The sequence below is a fragment of the Arachis ipaensis genome, chromosome B3, assembly GCF_059453495.1.
Source record: "Arachis ipaensis isolate K30076 ecotype BB chromosome B3, ASM5945349v1, whole genome shotgun sequence".
Lineage (NCBI taxonomy): Eukaryota > Viridiplantae > Streptophyta > Magnoliopsida > Fabales > Fabaceae > Arachis > Arachis ipaensis.
Window position 1 is genome coordinate 41,175,252 of NC_142438.1, and position 6,337 is coordinate 41,181,588.

At 30.9% G+C, this 6,337-nt stretch overlaps 1 pseudogene; it reads right to left on the reverse strand.

Annotated features, from left to right (window-relative positions):
* Window positions 1-4,331: 4,331 nt before the first annotated feature.
* On the reverse strand, window positions 4,332-6,004 carry LOC107633012 (dnaJ protein homolog; annotated as a pseudogene).
* Between the last annotated feature and the right edge of the window lie 333 nt (window positions 6,005-6,337).

The window sequence follows — 6,337 nt, forward strand, 5'->3', positions numbered from 1 at the left end:
ATCTATTATACACCAAATATATGGTTTAATAATTAATGTGGTACAACTTTTTCATCACTAAAATAATGTTAAGTATCTTACTGTATTCATTCCACATGATATAAGAAATACCGTTCTAAAAACATAACATGTATGGTAAAATACGTGTGCAACTACGAACATTAAAATTTATACTAAAATGTGCAGTAAAGGTAGAATATAAAACTAATATAGAACAAAAAATACGCCTCATAATTACAGTTATAATACGACGATAAAAGTTACGCCAATTACTTTTTTGCGAAAAATAACAAGATTCATTTTTATATATAATAGTCATTCATATAAGTTCATTCATAGAGTACCGTACGAAAATTTTTTGTACGTAAAACACTCCTCCTATAAACCTTTTTATAGGAGGGAATTCAAAATTTTTATACTCTTATTTGTATTCAAGGTTTATTTTTATGTTTTATTTTAGGTATATTAATAAAAAATTTTAGCATTAGTTTTAATTTTTTTGTATTTTCTAGAGCTATTTTTTTCTAGCTTTCTTAGAGGGGGCGAGTAGTGGCCTCGACCCCCTCGAATTTTAAGAAACTATACTTATACATGAGATATATATTTTAAGAATAAAAAAATATTACATAATTTAATAGTTTTATATGTAATTTTACTACCTTAATAGTTTAATTCACTAATATTTTTTACTTAAATAATTTAATATCATACCCTCAAGTCTTTGTACCTTTCAAATTAGTCTTTATAAAATAATCTGTATTTATTTTTAAAAACATCATTTATTTTTTTATAATACTATATTTAATTTTTATATTATTATATTCAAAATGACTTACGTAATTATATTTTGGTAATCACATTATGTACTTTAGATATTATGTTTCTTATAAAAAATACTCATTTTTCTTCTAAATTTACGTTTTTAAAAGAAAAAATAATATAAAGATATCTTATATCTTGTATCTATAAGAGTACTGTGTCTTTCAAATAATTATTAATTTATAATTTATTTTTAAATTTTTGAAAGAATTAATTTTTGAATAATAAGATATGTGATAATTTTTAAAATAAACCCGCTATAAATTATTAGTTTTTTATAATTTTATAATGTACTCTTGATATTGTTATATTTCTTTTATGTAATTATCATATTAAAAATAAAATTGTGAAAAAATTATATATAATTTTTTTCACAATTTTATTTTTAAACCCTAAATCCTAAACCTTTTCAAAAACCAACTCTAATAACTATATGTTAACAATTTTTATGGAATGAAAAAATTTATCTAAATTTTGGCCCCTACATATTAAACTTTCTAGATCCACTCCTGTATATGGTATTGACTGATTAAAGAGAACATAAAAAGATATTAAAAATATGAAGTAACTTCTATAATAATAAAATTTTTAATAATATGTATAATAAAAAAAATTCTTTAAAATGATGTAACTCACCAAAAATTTTTTCTGATATAAATTACAAATCATCAGTAGAGTGACTACTAATTAGTACTCAGCGGAGGAACACATCAAAGCCATAAAAAATGAGTCAAATTATTTTAATTAAGTCTTACAATTTTTATAAACTAGGATTAATATTTATAATTAGAAAATGAATAAACTAAATATTAATTCAATATGTCAAATAATAACGATATTCATTAATAAATGGCCATTTCTTAAAATTAAATAATCAAGACACACATTGAGAATATTATTATGACAAACCAATAAGGGAACTAATAAATCCAAGATACTCCAAATAGTACAACATATACACATAACTCATTACGCACCTTATATTTGTGGGTCAAAGATACCAAAAAAATAGTCTGAAATGTGTATCAAATAAAAGTAAAAGAGTTAGTAAACAAAAAATTATGTCCAAAAAATTATTCTCTTCATCCAAACATTTTCAAAAAGTTTTATCATAAAAAATAATATAAGATGATTATATTCTAAACCAATAATTAACTAATAGTTTATCTTAAATAACATATTTCAAGTACAACATACTTAAAAATAGAAAAAAAGAGATCAACAATATAAAAGGTACACAAAACCAATTTATTATTTTTCCTTATATAGAACATGATTAATCGAAAAAATATATATTGAAACCATCATTAAAATTTTTAGTATAACATATTTATAAACATTAGCTAATTAACCGAAAATTACTTCGGCCTAATCAAACAGACTTATTTTCTTTTTTATTGTTTTCTTAAGTGTAGTCGGTTGATTGAGTAAAAATTGGATATTTTAAAAATTAAAATTAAACCGATGAACCGACCGAGATCCGGTTCGGACGAACCGAACCGTGACCTGGCCGGCTTTTTGAAGCAACATCACAAAATCCTCCGTTTCAGCCCACATTTAACCCTAATTAGAACCCACTTCAAGAGAAATAAAGAGATCCAGCTTCTAAAGTTCAAAGCGCCGCCCTCACGCGAAGGTCTCCGCCGAATCTCCTCAAGCGCCTCGCCCTTCACCTGCGGCCAGCCATATCCGCGTGCCGCCGCCGTTGGTCCTCAGGTCGCTCCCTTTCCCTCCATTGCAACCCTCCTTCCCTTCCATTAAGCAGCCATTGTGGTCACCGCGAAGCCTCCCTCGCGCACTATCACAAGCTCTGTTCGTTTCTCGGTCTGAAGGTGCTCCCTTACTGCTACTTGCCTTGGTCACTCAGTGGCTCTGTCTCCCCTCCATCAACGTTGACATTTGGTCGAGCTTCCGGGTATTTTTCTCTAATTATTTAACTGAATATGCATGCTTTTTTAACTGATTTTTGTTTGTTTATTTAACTCAATATTCATGCTTTTTTATTTTTAGTTTTAATTTTTATTTTTGTTTGTTTTCAATGTTCATTGTTTGTTAACTTGAGGAGGTTATTTTTGTTTGATATAATGTACCGGCACGCAGCGAATGTGGTCTCTTTGTTGCTATTTACTTTTAATTACTTTCAGTCTAAAACTGTATTGATTATTTTGGAGGGATGCGAGCGATAAGTCGCGGAGGCTAGCAACGGGGACAATGAGGAGAGGAAGAACGAAAGCATAATGAGGTTGTCGTGGGCTCTTGTTCATTCAAGGCAAAAAGAAGATGTTCAGCACGGGATAGCCATGCTTGAAAGTAAGATCACTTACTGAATCTTTTTCAGTTCTTCAAGTTGCTTTCCATTTATTTTTTTAAGTATTTCTTCTTGTTTATATGGCACCTTGATCTGCTTTTAGTAAATTTTTTTTGTATAGTGTTAATGTTTATGTTGCTGTCATATGCCACTAGCCTTTTATGGTTATTTGAAAACAATTGTGTTCTCCTTTTCTTCTGAAAATATTTGCGTTTGTTATATGAAAGCTTAATCGGTGGCTTTAATTTTAATAATGCTAGAAGCTATGTACAAAGATAAATCATATCATGATGATTATGGTATGTGTAATTGATGACTATAAATTTTGATAATACTTCAAAAATCAGCTTAAAATCAAAGTTATAATTTTATATTATGTAAATCTATTACTGAGATTTTTACTTGCTTGAAAAATTAAGAACATCGAAAATTTGAGTTTAAAAATTGGAGAAGAGATTAGTATCTAACACTGAAAATGGTGGTATCTGGATGAATGTGTAGTTGGAAATTGATGAAACTCACAGAAGACTGGTGCTCGCTCCTAACATTTGAAAAGAAGAAGAGTGGAGATTTTTGAGTTTACAATTATATGGGATAAAATATATTATTATATAGATGACCAAACACCTTTAAAATATAACTAATAATCAAATTTGTTTTGAAGATAAGAAAAAAAATCGAATTTGCCATCATTGACCGGATTTACAGTCACTTTTTTAACAGAAGGCATTTGTTCAGATACAAATAATTAATTAAAAGGATAAATTAATTACATAAAAGGTTAAATTTATTAGAAGTAGAAACGGGCTACTCAAATCCGATAAATTAAAATTTCAAATTTGAAATCAAATAAGGTAGTTAAGGAAACGGCGAAAATCTAATTGAGATGAAGTTGTTAGGATTTCAAAAAATCACCCAATATTTTAGCAGTCACTCTCTCCCGTCTTGTTAACATACTCTGCGCCTCCTTCACCCTGAGCCACTTTATAATTCTGATTTCGTATAATCTTTTCACGAATACTGAGCTTACTCCTCTGCACAGTAATCATGTCTTCGTAATCATTGAGAAGAAGGCTCTTAAATTTAGTTAAAGGGTTGAAGTGATTCTGAAACAGTGGTTTTTGGCTCTATATTTTCTGCTCAGTCACCTAAGGTCAATGTATTTTATTTCATTTTTCCTTTTGTTCATTCTTATGTGAGTAATTCATATAGTGTCTATCTTTCTGCATTTCATGCTTAGATTGATGATGATTTCTCCTATGTAACAGATTTTCTTTTGATTTCGCATTTGTTTTTTGATTTTGTTTTTGTTGTTTCTGCAACATAGTTCCAAATAACAAAGATAAGCATGTAACTTGGACGTGAAGATGAATTGAATTCAGTTAGCTTTTCCAAGTTCTTTGAATCATCTTAACAAAGTTTTCATTGCATATACTTAGACTCATTATTAAGTATCTTTTACTATTTTTTATTTTATTTTAGTTATTTGTTTATTTGTGTTGAGTCGGGTATTAGGTAGAGAATCTGAGTCATACTAATAAATTGCTTTAAAATTTACTACATTATTGAAAAATTGCTGAAATTCTTGTGTGGAAATTTATTACTCTGTTGAAAAGTTGCTGAAATTGTTGCTGGAACTAATGAGATTGTTTAATCCTATTAATCCACATGGATCTCAAGAACCTTCTTCTCCTGCACAACCTTCTTTCCTTTGCATTGTGGGCAATAGTCCCTGTCACTGATGGTTCCGCCAGTACCCTTACATTCATTGCAAGGATGCTGCATTTGCTGAACAATAGAGGGACCAAGGTGCCTGATAGAAACCTCCATACCAGTTCCTTGGCAACCAGCGCACTTTGTAGAATTCCCAGACTTGTACTCTTTGCTGCAAAGTTCAATAACACAAACATCCACACAAACGTAAGAACCCAGTGTACATACAATCAATCACATCATAATAGAGTACCAATAACTTGAAATTTTGATATGATAATACTTACCCATTGCACTTTGAGCAAAGTACATTGCGAGAGAGCGAGAGCGAGAGCTTCTTAGATGTTCCGAGGTATAGGTCTTCAAGCGAGACCTTGAGGGGGTGAACCACATCTTCTCCCCTTTTCTGCCTCCTCCCTCTGCTACTACCACCTGTTCAAAGAAGCCATCAATAAATCTCTCAAAACCCAATCAAAATACAAAATTAACACAACCAATAAAAATTTCCCGAAACTGAAAAAACATCTGATTATAACATACCATCGCCAAAGGGACTCCTACCAAAGAAAGACTGGAAGATATCAAATGGGTCGTGGCCGCCACCCATTCCTTCTTTGAGAGCATCCTCACCTTACTGATCATAAATCTCACGCTTTTCAGGATCACTCAGAACCTCATAAGCCTGGGCAAGCTCTTTAAACTGCAACAAACCAATCCAAAATCCATATTAACATCTGCTCCACTCCTCACCTCAACTACATACAAAATTCACAGAACAAATCTATTTCACAAAAGCAAAACAAGAAACAATGTTTGACCACACAATGCATCATCATATATTGAATTAGCTAAGCTGAACATACTAGCTTCAACCACGCTAGAGTTAACATAATCTTCATCCTTTTCATCAAAATTCTCAACCGTACTTCCGCTCCCATTTGAAGGTGACTTGAAACTGCAATGCACAGTCTTGCTCTTGCACTTTTGCATGTTTATATGGAAAGAAAGAACAGTGGCCTTATCTCTGCTACACTTGAGTCCCCAAAATTCAGTTCGAATACAATTAGCCTTCATTGGTCCAATTAAAGGAACACTGCAAAGCCCTACTACTTTGGCACGAACAGTGGGGATCACAACCGGTCCCTTTAGATTCAAAGAACCCATTCTGCCTTTATAATATATATATTCTCACAACCTTCACCAAAAAATTCACAAACCTTTTAGCCATCATGATCTAAAACTTGCATAACCCATTTATAAGCATGTTGAATGATTATTAATTAAATTTAAAAGCAAAACACACCTCGAACTCAAAGTCTGAAGTGTGAAGCTTTAGGATCAGACGATAATCTAGTCACCAATCAACGCAAGAAGAATGAAGAATCGGGTTAAATAGGTTTGTGAATTCAGAAGGGGAAATTAATTATATATGTATTATTAGTACATGTCTGATCAGATCAAGGTGGAAAGTAAACAGACGAATTGAGATATAAGAGT